Source organism: Protopterus annectens, chromosome 16.part0 (assembly GCF_019279795.1).
Source record: "Protopterus annectens isolate FY-2018-M chromosome 16.part0, PAN1.0, whole genome shotgun sequence".
Lineage (NCBI taxonomy): Eukaryota > Metazoa > Chordata > Ceratodontiformes > Protopteridae > Protopterus > Protopterus annectens.
Window position 1 is genome coordinate 81,934,479 of NC_056750.1, and position 23,205 is coordinate 81,957,683.

Consider the following 23,205-nt stretch of genomic DNA (forward strand, 5'->3'; position numbering starts at 1 on the left):
GGAGCATAGGCTTCTTTAGAATAGTAACTAGAAGTTGGTGGTCAGTTTCAGTCTGAATAGCTGAACCATAAATATAATTATGAAATTTGGAACATGCAAATACTATTGCCAAAAGCTTCTTCTCAATCTGAGCATTCTGCATCTTAGCTTGGGTAAGTCTTCTAGATACATAGGCTACTGATCTGTCCTCTTGAAGTACATCTGCGCCAAGACCAAATTTTAAAGTATCACATGAAAGAGTGACTGGTTTATTCACATCATAGTATCTTAATGTAGGTGGGGTGACAATTTTCTGCTTGAGATTTTCAAATGCCTTCTGGTGGTGTTCTAACTATGATGTTAGCTCACTTAAAGGTGCTGTCAACTTGGTCTATATTATATCCTCGAACACTTAAAAAAGTGAACGCTGATTGATCAAACTTATTTTCACAAAACTGCAAAATATCGAAGCAGCAGAAACTCAATTTTTTTTCTAGGGAAGGAATTTGGTTGTCCGTTTCTGCTGCTTCGGTATTTTCAGTGTTATGGTGGAAAGTTACCGGTTGGATTCAAGTAAGTGTGCGATTGTGTGGATGTGAGTGTTAGGGTGATTTAGGAGAGTTAGGGTTAGGGCTCGGGTTAGGTGTGTGTGCGATTGAGTGGACATGAGGGTTAGGGCGGATTTAAGTGAGTTAGGGTTAGGGAGCGAGTGAGGTGAGTGTGCAATAGTGACGGACCTTAGGGTTAGGGTTTGGGTAAGGTAAGTGGGTAGTTAGTGGTGTGTGTATAGTTTAGTGTAGGATTAGGTATCAGATTTTAGGTGCATGTGTGTGGATTTCAGTTTGTTTGGTGTGCTTGTGTTGTGTGTATGTGTTTTGGATCAGCGATTTTTTTTCCCCTGGGAAAAAAATCGCTGATCTGACAGTTCGAGATTGTAAGCTTTTGCTTAAATTAGGTCGATCAATCAGCATTCGCTTTTTTAAGCGTTCGATGATATAATATAGACCCTGTCAACTCACTGAACTCTGGTATAAATTTGCCTAAATAGTTGACTATGCCTAGGAAACATTGTAGAGCTTGAACACTGTCTGGTGCTAACATTTCAAGGATAGCTGCTTGCTTGGTAGGATCTGGTCTCAAGCCTGTACTGGTAAATAAATGACCTACATATGTAACTTCTGGTAGCCTAAATTTGCACTTCAGAGGACTGAGCTTCAAGTTCACTTCATGTGCTCTGTCTAGAACTCTCTTTAGGTTTCTGTCATGCTTTGCTTCACCATTGCCTCCAACTAGTAAATCATCTACAATTATGGCACAAGGATAACTCAAAACAATTTGCTCCAGTGCACGCTGAAAGACTTCAAATGCAAAATTTATATCAAATGGCATCCTTAGGAATCTGTATTTGTCAAACAGGATACCAAAAGTGGATATTAATGAAGATTTGTGATCAAGCACCACTTGCCAAAATGAACTATTTGTATCCAACACAGAAAAGACAGTGCCTGCCCCTGTGGGAGTGGTTACTGACTTGAAACTGTAGTTTTATTGGCCATTTTGGGTCATTTCCAAACTCCTTCATCTTCCTCTCTTAAAACCTGGTTGCCTCGTGGTTTTGGCGTATTTTCAGGCTTGTTGGCTGTTGGTGAAGCACCCACCAAGAGGAGAAAATGCTGAGAGAAGAAAGGAGCCACTTTTGAGATTTTAAGTATTTTTCCTCTGTTTATTTGCTATGTTTTTCTGCATAGCCACCTATTTTGAGCATTTTCTGGCTTGTTAAACTTGATTTCTGCATTAGTAACTGTATTTAGAGCACAACCTAGAGCTGTTTACTGAATTTCCTGTTTGCACTTATTTTTAAATTTTTTTTTTCAAAACTTGCATTTTATCTGTCTTTGGCCTAGCACTCTTGTGTGGGGTCATTTACTGCACTGTTATAACTTGTTGATACTTGTGAACCTCTGCTATCTCTGAAAAAAACAAAAAAACAAAAAATAATCTTGCTTTTTTCCCACTTTTCTGAGATTTAAAAAAGTTCAGTTACAGGCTTGCTGTTCTTGAACTGTTTGTAAGTTTCTTGGAGGCCATTTTTTGCTTGGGCTAAAGGGAAGTCTCTCTGTTGATCAGTGGCAGTGAAAAACATTGAGCAGCCTGCCTGCCCCTGTGGGAGTGGTTACTGACTTGAAACTGTAGTTTTATTGGCCATTTTGGGTCAATTCCAACCTCCTTCCAAACTCCTTCATCTTCTTAAAACCGTCTTTTGCGCGGTTTTGCGCATTTCTGTGCATAGCGCAACAGCGGGCAGCGCCGCCTAATTGGGTTTAAACTATTCCTGGCTCTACAAAGTCTGCTCTTCACTTTTTCCCTTAGAACTGCTCTATCTCTCAATTTAAACACCATATTCTCATTCTAAGGCCCTTCACTGGTCCAATTAAGTAATCCTACAAGTTAGCACTATTAAACCATAAGCACTACTTACTCTTATACTCTCTACGATTACCCTGTCCTCTATTGGTCCGTGTTAAATTCAGTTTCCCTATATTACTCTAGCATGTCCAAAGGTCAGTCAATGGTTTCCTCTCCAGTCCAGCTGGTGAATCTGGGAATTTTGAGGCAATGTTACAACTGTCTCATGTACACGGACAACCCTCTCCTCCTCCAAACAGGTTCAAATATATGTGAAAGATGTAACTATTTAGCCAAACTGGAGGCTGAGCTCTCTCATCTCAAAACTGGAGTAACCAGTCAGGAGGAGAAGGTAACCTCACACAACACAATTCCTGTATCACATAGTCCCACCACATCAGCGAACCAAACACATAAATACACAAAAACATACTCAGAGGCTCTAAATAAAAATCTACCTAAGCAACAGAGACCTCCAAAGCAGACATCAAAGCAAACGCTACCTCAAAACAAAACACACACAACACATAGCCCACAAAGTCAGTGTGCCAAGCAGCCACAGCCCTTAAGGTTCAATAATACACCTGATACTCTTGTAATAGGTGACTCTATTGTCAGACACACTGACATCCCGCTCACCAGGCTGAATAAAGAGAAGGTCACGGTGAGCTGCCTGTCAGATGCTAGGATCCGCCACATAACGCAAGCACTCAGGTCACTCGAAAGCAAATACAAATATGACTCAGTCATTTACATGCTGGTGTAAATGACCTGAGATGTACCTCCCTGGACTACATGAAAAGAGACATAGAGGAGCTCTCTGATCATGTAGCCCAGGCTGGTATGACCCTGTCCTTGAGCAGCATCTTACCCTCACCTAGAATGATGCCACAGTACAAAGACAAAATGATCGATTTTAACAATTGGCTAAAATGTTGGTGTCATTCAAAGGGGATCCAGTGTCTGTCAGCCTGGGATGACATGCTCGACAAGCCACGTTGCTTTGCTAGGGACGGCTTGCACCTGTCACCACTGGGCTTTTGGATATTGGCAAAAGCTCTTGCCACCCCCATAGTGCCTTTTTTAGGAAAGGCTCAAAAGTCAAACCCACCCCCATAGACAGCACAAGGAACAAGAAACTAAGGGTAATGCTGCTTAATGCCAGAAGTCTTAACCTCAAGATGCACGCACTCGAAGCTCTCCTCAGTATGGAGAACATCGATATCTGTGCAGTGACAGAAACCTGGTTCAAGGCTCCAGAGAGCACCCCAGCACTACCAGGCTATACCTCATATCATGCTTTTCGTCCCCAAAACCCGGACCGAACCACAAAAGGAGGGGGAGTTTCCATATTTATCAAGGATATCCACACTTCCAGGTTAGTGGCATTGCACGAAGTATCGGAGACCATCCATGTGCAACTAACAGTGGGCAAGACTGCTTTTCAGTTTATAGTATCCTACAGACCACACATTCAAAGTCAGGAATCCCACTCGGCTTTCCTGAAAACATTGGAGAACATGAAGATCTCTCCGAACACCATTATATTGGGTGACTTCAACTACCCAAACATTGACTGGGAGCACTACACAAGCCCCAGCACCTTAGCCCAAAGGTTCCTGGAAATTATAAACTCAAATGCTGTGGAACAACTAGTCACCACTCCCACAAGAGGGGACAACATACTAGACCTGATCATTACCAACATGGGGACTCTATGCTCCACACCAGAAATATATCCCTCATTGGTAAGATCAGACCATAAAATAATTTCACTGGATGCCCACATCCCGACCCCACCCCCAGCCCAGAAAACCACAGTGAAAAACTTCTCAAAAGCGAACTTCTCACTTCTCAAAACCGAAGTGGAATCCTTCAAGGCCCCAGGGCCAGTGGAAACTACGGCCCAAACTGCAGAATCCTATATAAATGCATTCTACGGACATCTCCAGGAATGCATGGATCATGCTATCCCAAACAAAACCAAGACCCAATCATCCAAGGGCAGGCGTCCAGTCTGGTGGACCCCTGCCATAAATAAACTGTACAACAGAAGGAGGAAGCTGCTACATGATAGAGCAAAATCCCTAATAGGGAAGGCATCTCTGATCAGTACTAGCAAAAAATTACGATCCCTCATAAAATCCTCCAAGGCCAGCTTCGAGAGAAAAATTGCACAGGACACCAAAGACAATCATAAGACTTTTTTCAGTTATGTTAGGAACCTGGGCTGCAACTCCCAGACTTGTTCTGAGTTGATTCTAAACGACAAAAAATACACTGAACCCACAGACATCGCCAATATCCTGGCAGACAGGTTCAGTGCAACCCCCCCCCCCCCCAAAAGAGCAAGTATCCATCCCGGCAGAGGGCTGCCTCCCAAACATCTCTGATGTTCAGGTGAAGGCTGCCCTCTCCAAAGCAAAAAAACACTGCTTCCATGGGACCAGATGGCGTCCCAGGTTGCGTCCTACATGAACTCCAAGAAGAACTAATCCCTCAAATAAAACAGCTATACAATCTCAACCTCACTACAGGATATGTGCCCACAGAATGGCATACAGCAACAGTGGTCCCACTCCACAAAGGTGGAGCCTCTACGGACCCTGGAAACTATCGCCCCATAAGTCTGACTAGCTTAGTCTGCAAGGCTATGGAGAGGATCATCATGGAGCTCATAAACAAAGACATTGGGGACCTACAGACACTAGATCCTACCCAGTTCAGCTTTGTCAAGGGCAGATCCTGCCTTTTGAACCTGGTTGACTTCTTCGAAACAGTCACCAAAGCCATAGATGAAGGGAAGGTAGTCCACACAGCCTATCTGGACTTTGCAAAGGCATTTGACACAATACCCCACTCGGGCATCATAGATAAGCTATCCAGCTTAAATATAAACCCCTATGTCACAAGATGGGTCGCAAACTGGCTCAAAGACAGAACCCACAGAGTGAGAGTTGCTGTTGCCATGTCAGACTTGAAACCGGTCACAAGTGGCATCCCACAGGGTTCTGTCCTGGGACCACTCTTGTTCGGTATATACTTTTCTGAGGTACAGTCAAACGTGGGAGGACTATGGCTCACCAAGTTCGCAGACGACTGCAAACTAGGCACCATAATCGACTCGCCAGCTGACACAAACATCCTTCAAAAAGGTCTCAGAGAGACAGATAACTGGTGCCAGCGCCATGGTTTAAAGCTAATGCCAAAAAATGTATAGTCATACCCTTTGGCAAAAACAATGTGCCCACAAATTACCACATAGGCAGAAACCCATTAAGTACAGAGAAAGTTATTAGAGACCTGGGGACCCAAGTTGATAGCAATCTCTCCTTTGAAAACCACATTGCCAAAGTGGTTAGAAAGACCTTCTACATAGCCCACCTCATCACGAAGGGTTTCACATCTAGCTCAAGAGAGGTAATCGTGCCCCTTTATTCATCCCTCATCAGGCCCATCATAGAATACAATGCCTCTTTTGGGATGTACCTTACCCGACACCTGCAGCAATTAGAAAGACCCCAAAAGTATCTCACCAAGAGGATCAAGGGTCTCAAACAGATGCCATATGCTGCTCGGTTAAAAAAACTCCAGCTCTACTCAGTTGCATACCGCCTACTTCGAGGCGATCTATGCCTGACATACAAAGCTATGTCAAATCCAGAATTAATGGACATGCTCCACCTCAGTAAATCTAAATGCCTTAGAGCCACACGCTCGAGGGACTTGAACCTCAGCACAGAAATAAATAGAACTTGCTGGAGGGACAGGTTCATAACCCAGAGGCTCCCTTCGCTTTGGAATAGAATTCCAGTTCATGTGAGGCAGAGCACCTCACTGAATCTCTTCAAGAAGAATCTCGATAGGTGGATGGGGGATCGTAGGTTTGTCCCAGGGATTACTCCCGTGTCACTATTAGACAGAGGCACAGTAAACTAAACCTTAAAAAGGGCACAGTATACTCAAATCAAGGGGTGGCATAAGCCATACAGAATCGGGCTAGGCTTATAATTGCCCCAGGGCAGATAGCCTAGTATGAACCTATGAACCTATTTGGTATTAGGGCTGCAACCTCTTCAACTGTGCACATTGGATAATATGGTCTCGTCAATGCTTTGATCAAATCTCTTGGGTCAATACATATTCTCATTTCGTCTGAGCCTTTTTTGTCAGCTGCTACCACAGGTGACACCCATTCAGTTGGTTCTGTGACTGGACAAATCACACCTTGCTGCACCATTTTTTCCAACTGAGCCTTGACTTTATTCTGAATAGCTATTGGAACTGTCATTGCAAGTCTTACTACTAGATTAACCTCTGGGTCTAACTTCATGGATTACGCAACTGGAAGTCTGCCCAACTTGTCATTGAAAACATCAGCATACTCTGAAAAATTGGCTTCAGAAAAATTGGGACTAGGAGATGCACTTACATGATGAACTTCTTTAGCTAAAGAAAGCTGATTCATTCTTAAACTATCTTGGAGACCCAGTAAAGATTGCACTGGTCTTCAAACTACATAGAATAACAGTTTGCAACAGTTCTTGGCCAAATAACATGAAAGCATCACTGAGCCCTCAGTTTGAATCTCTTTACCCCCATAGGCAACAAGTCTCACACTACTGGACACATTGAGTTGTTCGATAGTTCTCACTTTAGCAAATGTGTCTGCTGATATAACATTACACTTTGAAGCAGTGTCTACTTTAAGCTCTGTGGATTTACATTGATCCGGAAAGTACAAAACACTTCACTCTTTGCCAGTAAATTCACTGCATCAGTTCTTTCACCAACAATTGATATACCATCAACATAGAAAGCTGACTGCAATGTCTCTACTTGATCAACTTGCTTTTTTGTGTGACCTTTTTTTACAAATGTGTGGGGTTTACTTGATTTGCAAAACATTTGAAAATGGTTCAATTTTTTACACTTGTGACATTGCTGACCAAATGTTAAGCATTTCTCTCTTTTAGACTGATGATTTGCACCACAATTGCGACAGTTAACAATAAAGTTAGACTTGGGTTTTGCTGATTCCCGCTTGTACTCACTGAGCATGGTCCTTTAACTGAACTAGCCTTAGAATTTGTTGGAAAGCTACATGGGTTCCCTGGTGAGCCAGCAGGGACTGTGGCTGCTAAGTGCTTAGGCCTCTTTCTGTTTGCCATGTGTTGCATGCTATCTATATTTGCTATGGAGCCTGCTGAAACCATGCTCTTGTCACTCGCAAGCAAAGTGTTTTTCTGTCACTTCATGGATCTGACAAATCTCTATGGCATTACTCAATGTTAATCACTGTCACGAAGCAGGATCTTTCTCACAGCAGCACTATTAATACCACACACTAACCTTCCGTTATTTACTCATCTTTTAAGTCACCAAAATGACATGTCTTAGCTTTGTTTCTCAAGCCAGTCACCTGCACAGGTTTCTCCTGGTTTCTGACCTCTCATGTAAAACAAATGCCTCTCTAATACAATATTTGTCTGGGGGTTACATATCTCTCTAAACTTGCGATTCAAACACTCGGGGGTCTTCCGTTGATTCAGCCTCTACAACAATATGATGATTTTCACCTTCTCCCTCATATACTGCTGGTACATACACAAATGCATCCTTTGTTTCTGTGGCCTCTGACCCAGCTAGGTTTAACAGAATTAATGCCTTGTTGTGTGCATCTTTATCTGAATAAGCTGCTTGTATAAAAGTATCATACTCTTGCTAAAATATTCTCCAGTTCTCAGCAATATTCTGATCAAATTCAACTGGTAAGGGCTTGTGAAATCCATCCGCCATATTGACACATACCACTGAAGGGTTTTGCAAATAAGCATGAATACATAACGCACACATATGCCAGAAATCTATGCCAGTATTTGTAACTTTGTGCTTCTGAAGTTATGCTTTTGGGCTTTTCAAAATTATGCTATTAGGCATATTCTGTGAAACAACTCTCTTGGGCACTGTAACACCTTTGAAATCACTTTATTGCAAGAAATCACCTCTTATCAGTATAAGAAACATATCAAATGACTGTACGATGCAAGCCTCTATGTAACTGGACTTTGGGAAATAAATCTCTTGGACTCTGACACTGATAAGATTCTTGAAAGTATTGTCTTGCAAAGTGATTTCTCGCCATTTTAAGAAACATTTCAAATAACTTCACAATGTGAATGAACTAGCCAAGAGAAGCTCGGAGTCACTAAAATTTCTATTTGCTAATAAAATGTACACTGAAATTTACCCAAAATGGTGGTACCCTGTTAGGCAACTCTTCACAGTGCAAGAAACTCTCTGTAATGGCGATACTTGCAAATAGACACACCCAGCACAAAAAACTTTTAGAAATGGCTATACTTTGACCGTACTTCATTAAACAGTTGCACTTTGCACACAAATGCTGAAAACAGGCTCTGTGGAACCTAGTCGGACTTTCCCGGTCAACAAATGTTAAATAAAAATAAAAAAAAAATAAAATAAAAATAAAAAAAATCAACTCTTTGGAATACATATACAGTAATAAGCATGCACTGCAAGCACTTTTACACACTTTGAGATACTTCGAATAACTTTAGTTATGCCCTTGATAAAATACAAAGTCGAAGTTATGCCCAAAACATAGCACTTTGCCAAAAAACATGCAGTCGTCTTGCTTTATTTATGCTTAATGTATCCTTTCTGCCCTTATTGCATTTGTTTTGCTCGTTTTAATTTTCTAATAATCGTTTTGTCAAATGTCATTATTTTAAAAATTTCACTTAGTTAATAAACCTTTTGTGCCTCCCGCTTGTTTAATGATGCAGTTTGTGCCCTTGTACTGCTCCATTTGACCTTTTTTATAAAATAAGCAGTTTGTATGAATTCACATTACCTTCGATACTTTTCTGGTTCTTTTTCGTGCTCGTTTCTCTTAGTTTACCTTCACTGTCATCTCTGCACCTCATGGCTCAGAATATTATTCTGTGTGATCTCGGTTCTGACACCACGTCACTCTACTACACACAATAGAAGAGTGTTTGTGGGTTCTGTTCAAGCAACTTTATTTTATACAAACACATCAGTTTACTGACTTTAACTTAAGTAACTTATATACAAACTAACTGCTGTATTCATGCATGATTACTGTCTTACTGCACTCACAAAATGGCACTAGGAGTGGCACGTGCCTGACATTTATACATGCACGCTACACCTCTGACATGCTTCTTATAGACACAACAGCACGTGCGCTCTGATCTACAGTATCCTTGATTTATTTGTTTTCACATTTCAGCACATTGTGAAGGGGATACAACAGTTCTGTCTTGGTACAGTAGGAAACTATCATGTTCAGATCATCACGCTCTGACTGTGTAGCATTTGTTGTTGAATTGCTTTGTCTGTGTCTAATGTTTAGGCTATCCATACCTTACTTTGTAATGACTATTTATAACTCACTGTTGTATTGGATAACTTGTTTTAAATTTTCTAGACTGGTCACTGATTGACTTGCCTTAATGCCCTGCACATAAGCAGCAACATCTTCAGTACCTATCTGGGCTTAGTCAGTATCTACCGGTGTCTGTTCAGTAACTACCTTTGTCAGGCCAGTATCTACCTGCAAACAAAAAGGCACTAAGGTAACATAACAGGTAAACTCACAAAACCTTTATTAATCCACAATTTGATGAATGAAGAAATAAAAAAAACAGCAACTTGAACTAACTAAGCGCTTTCACCCTCATGGGCATCTTCAGAGTCAGTTAACTTTAGTAAAAACAACCTTTAAATACAGCTATTAATTTGTGCTTGATTAATCAATGATGAAAAAGCAGGAGGGTGGTTAAATTAAACAATTATCCCCTAAAGTTCCTGTTCACCAAATCTTAAAGTCCTGCTCAATAATACAGTGTTTGCTAGAATCTCAAGTAAGTAATAGCTACCCAGAATAAATAAATAAACCAAAATAAAACATCATAAAAAGCAGTGTGTGCAGTAATAAACATTCCATATAAAACAAAAAACATATCTGTTAAAATATTTAAATTTACATAGTTTTATATTATATACAAGCTGCCTTGTATCTTAAAATACATGCTAGCGATAGTGCATCATTGATACCAGGAGCATTGCTGGCATCGGTTTTAAATTCCTCCCAAAATCCTTTGTATATAGCCTGTCAATAACAAAAAAAATAAACTTTTTAAAGTTTGAACAATGATTCGTGTGTACATACAATGAATTAGTGGTTTTCTTGTTTTTTATGTCCCTGTAATGTTCTAAAATTCTTTGTCTCAACTTCCTGGTAGTCATACCTATATAGAACGCTGGGCAAGATAAACAAGTGGCAGCATAAATGACCATACTTGTGTTACAGTTGCAGTAACCAAGGCTCTTCAAAGTTCTCTTAAAATTACCTAGACAAACATAGGGACCGTCATTAATAAATTTACAGGCCTTGCAATTGCCACATTTGGCCACATTTGGCCATAGTAGCTGGTCTTTGTCCAAAGGATCTAGGGGTCTTTTAAATTTGAACCTCTACTATTAATAAAAGTGGGACATTTACCAAGTATGTTGTGTAAGTCTGCAGGGATAAGGCTTTCCCAAGCACCGTAAATAACATCTTTAACTTCAGGTGCTAACCTATTGTGTTGTAATACCATTCCTGTTGACGTATTGCTTCTATCAGGCACATCTTTATGGTTGGTGACTTTGTCACATAACCTGTGTGTGTCATGCAAAATTGGAACAAAGTCAGTAGACCTTCTTCTAAATATTTCATGTTGAAGCGACAAAAGTATATCAATGGGATAACCTCTTTGGACAAATAAGTCCTTCAATATGTCCAGTTCAATTTTAAAGACATCATCCTCACTAATAATACGAGACAACCTGATCATTTGGCCCTTAACAACATTTCTCTTAACATAGTTACCTTAGTGCCTTTTTGTTTACTAGTTGTTTTACACTCCGAGTTCCTTCAGTATCTACCTGTGCCTAGTCAGTATCTACCTGTGTCTGTTCAGTAACTACCTGCATCTGGCTAGTATCTACCAGTGTCTGGTCAGGTATTGGATTCATGGATAATATGCTGGCCACAACAAAATGCTTACTTCCAACTACATGGATTGCTTTGGTAATAAGACATCTCAGCTTCACAAGCAGGCTTTGGCATGTGGGTGGTAGCTTGGCCAAATCATAGGATTAAGCTGTAGCTGAGACTTTGTAGCCCCAGTCCAGGCAGTATCTTGAGAAATTTTCAGATGTCCACATAATTGCAAAGCACTCTTTCTCTGTTTGTGAATATCTTTGTTTAACATCAGTTAACATTTTGTAGCAATATGCAAAGGGTCTCAAAACTTGTCCATTTTCTTCTGGCTTCTCCTGTTAGGGCTCATCATGGCAAATCATAGGTCCGCAGAACGAGTGGCAGTAGAGTTTTATAGCATTGAGTTTCTATCCTGGTGCCCAACCTTCCTCAGAAGGCACACACATACACCTAGGGCCAATTTAGAATGTCCAATCCACCTGCAGCATGCCTTGGGAATGTGGGAGGAAATCTACATGAACACATGGAGGACATGCAGACTTTGCACAGAAGGCACCCCAGCTGAGAATCGAACTGGAGAACCTCTTACTGTGAGGTGACAATGCTAACCACTGCACCACTGTGCCTCCCCGATATATGTCTATCTAACAAGACTAAAGCTGCATCTAGGCCATACTTACTATCATAAGCACTCACAGTTGTAAGATTTGTAGCACTGGACTACATGAAAAGAGACATGGAAAAGCTCTCCGATCTTGTAGCCCACACAGGTATGACCCTAGCCCTGACTAGCATCCTGCCATTGTCCAGAATGATACCACAGTACAAGGACAAAATGATTGAGTTCAACAACTGGCTAAGCTTCTGGTGTCATTCTAAGGGGATCCAGTATGTGTCTGCCTGGGACAACATGGTGACAGACCACAATGCTTTGCCAGAGATGGCTTGCACCTGTCGCCCCTGGGATTCTGGATACTAGCTAAGGGTTTTGCTGCCCCTATAGTGCCTTTTATAGGCAAGGTTTAAATGATAAATTCACCACCGTAACAGGAACAGGTAAGCAAAAACTGAGGGTAATGCTACTCAATGCTAGGAGTCTAAATCTCAAAATGCACTCACTCGAGGCACTCCTTAAAATGGAGAACATTGATATCTGTGCAGTGACTGAGACCTGGTTCAAGGCTCTAGAGAGCATCCCTGCATTACCAGGCTATAACTCATACCACACTTTTCGGCCATCTAACCTGGACCAGAACACCAAAGGCGGAGGTGTGTCCATATTAATTAAGGATATCCACACCTCCAGGCTAGTTGCACAGCATAATGCATCCGAGATTAACCAAGTGCAACTAACTGTGGGAAAAACTGCAATTCAGATTGTAGCTTGCTACAGATCCCCCACCATGCCCCAGGATTCTCACTCCTCTTTTCTTGATATACTGGAAAATATTAGGGTTCAACCAAACACCCTAGTAATGGGCAATTTCAACTACCCCACTATTAACTGAGAAAACTACTCATGTACCAACTCCTTCACTCAACGCTTTCTGGAATTCATAAATTCCAATGGCCTGGATCAACTTATCCACACCCCCACCAGGGGCAACAATATTCTAGACCTAGTCATTACCAACATGAGTGACCGGTGTTCCACACCTGAGGTCAACTCCTCATTTGTCAGATCTGACCATAAGTTAATCACCCTAGATATCCGCATCCTGAACCCACCCACCATTAAGAAAACCACTGCAAAAAAAATTCTCCAAAGCCAACTTCATGCTTCTTAAGACAGAAGTGGTAAACTTCATGACACCCATGCAGATGGACAATACAGCTATGAATGCTGAATCCTACACAAATGCACTCTATAAGCACTTACACGAGTGCATGGATCGTGCTATACCAAACAGAACCAAGATGCTAGCCTCCAAAAAAAGGAAGCCAATCTGGTGGTCCCCTGCCATAAACAAACTCTATAACAGAAGGAGAAAACTGCTGCAAAAGAGAGTAAAATCCCATGAGTGGAGGAGCTCCCTAGTCAGCCTCAGTAAGAAGCTGATATCCCTTTTAAGATCCTCCAAAGCTAGCTACGAAAACAAAATCACCACTAATTCTAAGAGCAACCACAAAGCATTCTATATCTATGTCAAGAATCTCAATGGCAACGCCCAGATCTGCTCTGAGTTACAGCACGACGGCACGAAAATTACAGAACCAATTGATATTGCCAACATCCTGGCAGATAGGTTTAGTACTAACTTTACCTCCCTCTCACCCCCTAAAGGGCCCATATCTATACAGGAAGAATGCAGACTCCCTGTAATCACATCTATGCAGGTAAAAGCTGCACTCCCTAAAACCAAAAACACAGCATCCATGGGCCTGGACAACACCCCAGTCTGCGTTCTACATGAACTTCAGAATGAACTGGCTCCCCACCTAAGCACCATGTTCGACCATAGTCTCACATCAGGCTTTGTGCCTACTGAATGGCGAGCAGCAACAGTTATCACACTCCACAAAGAGGGAGCCACCACTGATCCCAGGAACTATCAACCTATTAGCCTGATGAGCCTGGTCTGCAAGGCCATGGAACGTATCATCATGGAACTCATAAACAAAGACATTGGTAACCTCCAAACTCTGGACCCCACCCAGTTCGGGTTTGTGAAAGGCAGATCATGCCTCCTGAACCTGATTGACTTTTTTGAGGCAGTCACCAAAGCCGTAGATGAGGGTAAGGTGGTTCACACAGCCTATCTTCACCTCGCCAAGGCTTTCGACACCATCCCCCATTCTGGAATTATAGCTAAACCCACTAAACTAGGTATAAATTCCTATGTCACAAGATGGATTGCCAACTGGCTCATTGACAGAACCCACACTGTAAAAGTTGCAGACTCCAAATCTGACTTCAAACTAGTGACAAGTGGAGTACCACAGGGTTCAGTCCTGGGACCTCTCCTGTTTGGTATCTACTTCTCTGAAGTACAGGCTAACACAGAAGGCCTCTGGCTAACAAAGTTCACAGATGACTGCAAACTAGGAGCCATAGTTGAGTCCCAAAATGATGTGGACATCCTACAGAAGGGCCTCACTGAGACAGGTGCCTGGTGTCAGAGGCATGGCCTCAAGCTCAATACCAAAAAGTGCATTTTCATCCTCTTTTGTAAAATCTCTGTACCCATGAACTACCACATAAATGGCAGTCTACTTAACACCGAATGTGTGATAAGAGACCTTGGGACCCAGGTGGACAGTAGTCTCTCCTTTGATAATCACATTGCCACAGTAGTCAGGAAATCCTTCTATGTGGCACACCTCATCACAAAAGGGTTCTCATCCAGGAAAAAATAGGTCATTGTTCCCCTCTACTCAGCACTCATTAGACCCATTATAGAGTACAGCGCCACTTTTGGGATGTACCTCACAAGACATCTGCAGCAGCTGGAAAGGCCAGAGAAGTACCTCACAAAGATGATTATTGGCCTCAAACAGATGCCCTACACTGACCATCTTAAAAAAACTCCAGGTTTACTCTGTAGCGTATCGTCTACTCCGAGGAGATCTCTGCCTAACATATATAGCTATGTTAAATCCAGAGCTGTTGGACATGCTACACCTAAAGAAATCCCAATCCCTTTGAGCTACATGCTTTAGGGATCTAAACCTTGTCACCACAACAAACAGGACATGCTGGAGGGATAGATTCCTGTCCCAGAGACTTTCTATGCTCTGGAGCAAGCTACCCATCTAGGTCAAGCAAAATTCCTCATTAGCACTCTTCAAGAAAAATCTTGATGAGTGGATGGGAAATAGGAAATACACCCCTGGGATCACTTCTGTGGCCCTGCTCGACATTGGCACAGGAAATTAACTTTCTTGGCTGGCGTAACCAGGGAACGTTGTTGGCCAGGCTTAGTTAGGCCCTCAGGCCAATAGCCTAGTACCTACATATGAACCTATGAATCTATGGACATTAGACCAGCCATTTGCATTTGTTTCACACTGCTGACTGAAATCTTGGTCTTGAACATTCTCACTTGACCAGGGTGTATATATCTTTCTTTAGTAAGTTTTTCGATGTATATACAATTGTAGTCTTTGTTCGAGACATTTATCTTGCCTAAAGCCTACAGAGTGCAGTTACTCAGATCCCACTAGAGCTTTAACCTTGCTTGAATCAGGTCTAATTCCATTGTTCTTATGGTGTGACCAAAATATCGGATCTTAGACTTACTAAAACAGGATTTATCTCAATTAAGTTTCAAGCCTAAGTTCGAATGGTTTGGTGCACTCCCTCCAACCTCACAGAATATATCCCTTTATCTTGGCCAAATATTAGTCCACTTTCCATAACAACAAACACTCGTCCATGCCCATTCCACAAACTGCTTATCTCAAGTTGAAATATTTCTAGGGGTTAATTTATAACAAATGGCGGTCATGTGATATAAAACCTTCCAGTTGGTGTAATGAAGGTTGTTTGCTTTTGACTGTCAGTCTCTAGATGTACCTACTGAAAACAACTTGAAGCATCTAATGCAGAGAGCACTGTAGCATCAGCTAGTGTGGCTGTGATATTCTCTAGGGCAGGTAAACAAACCTCTCTCTCATGATTGTATCGGTTATGTTATTCACGTTGACTTTCATTCTTATATTAGCCATCTTGTTTTTATTTATTGGGACACTTAGCAACACATCCTTCAGTCAGCTCAATTACACTTTCAATCCCACTTCAACTTTAGGTAGTATTGTGAACTGGCACTATTATGGGGCAGCAACTGACTTTGTTTTCACTGGCAAAATAATTTATGTATGGATCTTCCAGTGCATTAACCCAAAATTCATACTTGCATACATTCATTTCATCCTCTGAACATTAGGTCATAGCAGAGGGTCAGAAAGAGGAGTCATTTGTTAATTTTCAGAGCAGAGGGTCTTCAGTTACTGGACATTATACAGTAAATAAGTAATCTTTGTACTGGCTTAATTCCATTTTTAATAAAGAATGTATCTTAAATCAGTTATAACTTTATGAGAAAAATCAGTAAATCTAAGAGGAGCACAGCTAAATCTGAGGGCGAACATCATAGTGCTCTGCTTAAATCGTAGCCCCTCTAGTAATGCACACAGGTTTGCCTACAGGACTACATATTCTGTTATCTGTTTCATGCAACACTGACACTTTGAGATGCTTCTGTATCACATGAAAGTTACAGTTACACCACCCTCTTTATTTATTTACAGTTACCACACCCTCTTTATTTATTTACAGTTACCCCACCCTCTTTATTTAGTTACAGTTACACCCCCCTCTTTATTTATTTACAGTTACCCCACCCTCTTTATTTATTTACAGTTACCCCACCCTCTTCATTTAGTTACAGTTACACCACCCTCTTTATTTAGTTACAGTTACCCCACCCTCTTTATTTATTTACAGTTACACCGCCCTCTTTATTTATTTACAGTTACCTCACCCTCTTTATTTATTTACAGTTACACCACCCTCTTTATTTATTTAGTTACTCCACCCTCTTTATTTATTTACAGTTACACCACCCTCTTTATTTATTTACAGTTACACCACCCTCTTTATTTGTTTACAGTTACCCCACCCTCTTTATTTATTTACAGTTACCCCACCCTCTTTATTTGTTTACAGTTACCCCACCCTCTTTATTTATTTACAGTTACCCCACCCTCTTTATTTATTTTACAGTTACACCACCCTCTTTATTTGTTTACAGTTACCCCACCCTCTTTATTTATTTACAGTTACCCCACCCTCTTTATTTAGTTACAGTTACACCCCCCTCTTTATTTATTTACAGTTACCCCACCCTCTTTATTTGTTTACAGTTACCCCACCCTCTTTATTTATTTTACAGTTACACCACCCTCTTTATTTGTTTACAGTTACCCCACCCTCTTTATTTATTTACAGTTACCCCACCCTCTTTATTTATTTACAGTTACACCACCCTCTTTATTTGTTTACAGTTACACCGCCCTCTTTATTTATTTACAGTTACCCCACCCTCTTTATTTATTTACAGTTACACCACCCTCTTTATTTATTTAGTTACTCCACCCTCTTTATTTATTTACAGTTACACCACCCTCTTTATTTATTTACAGTTACACCACCCTCTTTATTTGTTTACAGTTACCCCACCCGCTTTATTTATTTACAGTTACCCCACCCTCTTTATTTGTTTACAGTTACCCCACCCTCTTTATTTATTTACAGTTACCCCACCCTCTTTATTTATTTTACAGTTACACCACCCTCTTTATTTGTTTACAGTTACCCCACCCTCTTTATTTATTTACAGTTACCCCACCCTCTTTATTTATTTTACAGTTACACCACCCTCTTTATTTATTTACAGTTATACCACCCTCTTTATTTATTTACAGTTACACCCCCTCTTTATTTATTTTACAGCTTACTGTTATTTCCAGAATTGGGAGTTTGACTTACTAAACCGATTTGCTGTTTATCATAGCAGTCTCAGAACCCAGGAAATATGGTTTCTAAATACTTTCCTCAGAGTTATTCTTGGAGGCTACTTCTTTTACCAGTGATAGCAAAGTGACCTGTCTTGTTACATCTCTTCCATTTTCTGCTCTTATTCAGCATATAAACATCTGCATATTGTGCATCTGCAAAGCTTACATGCACTCTGCTTCTCATGCACATGCACTCTGCTTCTCATGCACATGCACTGTGCTTCTTATGCACATGCACTGTGCTTCTTATGCACATGCACTCTGCTTCTCAAGCACATGCACTGTGCTTCTCATGCACATGCACTCTGCTTCTCATGCATATGCTCTGTGTTTTTCGTATGCACATGCACTGTGCTTCTTATGTACATGCACTCTGCTTCTCATGCACATGCACTCTGCTTCTCATGCATATGCACTGTGCTTCTCATGCACATGCACTCTGCTTCTCATGCATATGCTCTGTGTTTTTCGTATGCACATGCACTGTGCTTCTTATGTACATGCACTCTGCTTCTCATGCACATGCACTCTGCTTCTTATGCACATGTACTGTGCTTCTCATGCACATACACTCTGCTTCTTATGCACATGCACTCTGCTTCTCATGCACATGCACTGTGCTTCTTATGCACATGCACTCTGCTTCTCATGCACATGCACTCTGCTTCTCATGCACATGCATTGTGCTTCTTATGCACATGCACTCTGCTTCTCATACACATGCACTGTGCTTCTTATGCACATGCACTCTGCTTCTCATGCACATGCACTGTGCTTCTTATGCACATGCACTCCGTTTCTTATGCAAATGCACTGTGCTTCTTATGCACATGCACTCTGCTTCTCATGCATATGCACTGTGCTTCTTATGCACATGCACTCTGCTTCTCATGCACATGCACTGTGTTTCTTATACACATGCACTCTGTTTCTTATGCACATGCACTGTGCTTCTTATGCACATGCACTCTGCTTCTCACGCACATGCACTGTGCTTCTTATGCAAATGCACTCTGCTTCTCATGCACATGCACTCTGCTTCTCATGCACATGCACTCTGCTTCTCATGCACATGCACTCTGCTTCTCATGCACATGCACTCTGCTTCTCATACACATGCACTCTACTTCTCATGCACATGCACTCTGCTTCTCATGCACATGCACTCTACTTCTCATGCACATGCGTACTTGAGCCAGAATCATGCATTTTACTTAATTTGCCATTTTCTTTCTGTTTTACCTCGTACACATCTTTTGCAGTATTCATATTAACACCTTATCACTACTACTTCTGCCTCTCTGGCAATCTGTATTGTCTCCTCCAAAGTTAAATTAATTTGTAGATCTAATGTTGCACTTTAGTATCAGCCACTTAATCATAATTCTACCTCAAATGTGTCCACCTGTAGTTTTGGACAAACTCATAATTTTCATTTTACACAGGTGTCCGGAAAAAACTTCAGTGCTCCCTCCTTTTGCTTCAATTTCTTTGTGAAACACGCACTTTCATGAATAACATTTCTTTTTGGTACAAAACGTTCACCAAGCTTTCTAATTATGGACTCATGTGTAACACTCTGGCCCACAGAAATGAAAATGAACTATAAATGGTTTCTACTTCCTTGTTCATATAATAACATTACCTGCCTGTATTCACAAGCCTTCAAATCCTATGACTTGTTTGGAAAACAAATGAAAGCCTTCAGTCCTATCTGAGGCCTATCATCAATATCAAACTTTAAGAATTGCAGACTCCAGATTAAACAATCCAAAACTGCTTTCTAAGAAACAATTACATTAGTCTGCTGACCACACCTATTCTGCAAAATAAAGGAGTGCCAAATATTAACTCCCAACCAGCCCTAAAAAGAACATAGGATGGCCAGTACAATAAGCTTTTCAGAAACCACACTACTAATCGACAAGATAACAATTAGTAAACCCTCTAGCAAACAGCCTCCTCCAAATAACCCTCCCAACTAACCCTTATGTTTCAGTCACAGTTTGGGGAGAACAGTACAACATTAGTTGTTGCAAATAGAAAACAATCACAGTCCAAACCTTTCCACTCTCCACCTTCACTTTCCAAAGGTAGCAGCTAAGGAGATATGTAACCACCTCTTACCCATCAACCTTATTTTACTAACTAGCTGTATCATACCCTACACACATTCACTTACAATTCTATTTCCAAAAAAGTATACTCCCAATACTGTCACGACTGAAGAATAATCTCTATCCTCTGCCTATCACTAAACTCTTTGAAAAGTACTTTCTAAGCAAATTAAGGTCATAATGCATTCACTGCATTATATGCATCAAATGACTACATTTACACCAACATGGGGGAATTCATTTTTGTGTATTTATGCTTATTAAACTTAAAAGAGATTTTAAAGGGGTAAATCACTCCCTTTTCTTACAAAAACTACATAACTTGAGGTTCAGTACAGAAGTCAGTTCTTGGCTGCATATCTCAACAACAGAACGTTTAACATCCTTATAGGTTGATAGGTAAGTACTAGGTTAGCTGCCCTTGCAGGCCATTTTAAGCCCAGTCAGTTTCACTTTTTGTGCTCAAAATAACATTGGTTTTAGACTGGCCTTACCCATCCTAGGGTCAATAATTATATATTACCCCAATGAGAATAACTAGAGTCAGACCCCGCTAAATATATATTCCAAATCCAAGATCACACTACAGTGAGGAAAGGGCAAATATCCCAATCTTTACTGCGATCCCACAATTCAAACTTCGAAATGCGGCCATTTCTATGTTTTGGCCATTCGATTACATTATCTTTCGATAACGTAATAGGAACCCCCTTTGAAAGCATCCTAACTGCCAAAGGCCACACTGTAATAACTAAATTAAGATGGAGGGCTTGTGGCTGATAGGCATTTTGAAGCCACGTGGTTATAGATGTGCTGAGGTGCATTTTACATCTCTTTTCCAATGATTGCCTAAACAAAATCATGCATACAGAAAATAAGTTCAATCTTACTTTCCAAACACCAGTCTGCAATAAATTGAGCTGACAAATGCTTGTGAGAATCCATAAATCATACATGTGACTAGTACCTGCCCTGTGTATCCCCCATGTATTACTTTGAGATGCAAATGAAGGAACATAAGCCCACAATCATATATTTCAAGCTGTTGTTGCTGTCACATGTAATACACAGCATACCTCAACACCCCTGTACCCCAAAATACAACTACCTTCTGTGCACCCTTATGATGTCAGACTGTGACAAAACATGACAAACCCAAGGGGCACAGATTGGGAAAGGAAAAACTGACCTGGCTAATGGCTCCAGCTGGGTGAGAGACAGGGACAGACCAAAATGAGCCAGACATGGCTGTGAAAAATAGACCCTGCTTCAAAGAAGCAATTGGTGACATACCTATCAACTTTCCAGATTTTTGCAGAATATCAAGATTTTTGACTCATATTTTTAGTCTGTTCCTCATAAAATCTGTGGTTTTCTGGAAAACCATTTGAGGATTGAAGTCACTAAATAACAACAGGCATTTGAGTTTCAGATTTCATATCCTTCAGAAAATACATTCCAATGCAAAACATATTTTATTTATTTATTTATTTGACATTTGTTAACCGGGTTGGTCTGACTGATCCTGAGCCCATTTTCAGCAGACACCTGAGGAGAAAATCTCCAGTACATGACAAAATATTTAGAAAATACATATACTGAAATGTATATTGAAATCATAAATTGTAACACAAGTAGATACATCAATTGTGGTGTGAGCAAGAGATACCAAAAATTTTGGAAAGAGTCATAGTAAGTTCGCATGTAGATAAATAGTATTGGTACAGAATAAGAAAGTGTAGAAAGTATATGATGAGGCGTTAGGGGGAATATTAGAAAAGGTGTTTACATGGTAACAGGTGTGGAGGAAAGGGAAGGTTTATGTAGGGTATTGGTTGCTGCAGATCCATGAGTTTGAGAGGGTGTCTTTTACTTCTTTTTTTGAAACTATTTTTGTGGGTAATAGGTTTTACATTGAAAGATAGTTTGGCAAAGGTTTTATTGGGTTTGTAAATCTCCCGGAGGTATTGGTCAGAACTTCGGAGTGAGCAATTTGGGGTGTAGTAGAATACTAGAGATGAGAGAGCAGGGCAGATAGTGGGCTTGCTAAGGATGGAGTCAGTTATGTGAAGTTATGATAGAAGGAGTTGATGGGGGAATTCTAACCACTGAAGGTTCGTAAGTGAAAGGCGGTGGTGAGAAGTGTAAGGTTGGTTTGTGGCAAATCATGCAATTTTGTTATAAGTTTGTTCCAGCTTGGAAATAAGAGCAGATTGTAAGTTAGTTAGGACAGGAGAGGCATAACATAGGCTGAGTAGAAGGTATGCTTGTGCTAGTGAGAGCTTGGATTCTGTGCTGAGGATTTGCTTGTTCCTGTAGAGCAGCCCCAATTTTTGGTGTGTTTTTTTTATACAGTGTTGGATGCAATGGTCACGTTTTAATTGATTGTCTATGATAGCACCAAGGAGCTTAGTCTGGGATTTTACTTTAATGATTGTGCTATAAAATGATGAGATGCTAAAGACAGCTTTGTAATGAGAAAGAGATTTTACAAGGAAAAGAAGATGCTTGTATTTTTTGGGGGGGGTTAGTATGAGCTGGTTTTCTTTAAGCCATATTTCTACAGAAAGGAATGAGTTTTACATGTGTGAAGTTGAGAGCGATTGTCAAAAGAAGAGATTGCTTTAGAGTTGTCCGCATTTGAATAAAAGACAAGTGACAGCAAGCTGTGTGAAGGTTATTAGTAAATATGTTGAATAGTAGAGGCCCAAGAATGGCGCTCCAGGGACACCTGTTGGATAGGTAGGAAAGGGGAGAAAGAGGTTTGCCATCAGGCAGACTGAAGCCTATTGGTAAGATAGCTGGAGAACCATTTAGGAGTAGGACTGGAGATATTAAGGTCAGCTAGTTTAGTTAGAAGCTTACTGCATGAGACAGTGTCAAAGACTTTAGAGGGCTAGGAATAGACAAGAGACAAGTTTGTTGCTGTTTCTAGCTTCAATGACAGTATCTGTGAAAGATATAAGGGCTGTGGCTATACTATGGTTCTGGCAAAAACTATGTTAGGTTGCAGTTAAAGTATTTTCTTTGAGAAGATAGTTGAGAAGCTGTATAAGTATGCATTTTTCGAGGATTTTAAAAAGTGGGGACGAAATGGCTATGGGCCTGAAATTGGAGGGGTCAGTGCAGTTTCCTCCTTTGTGTAGA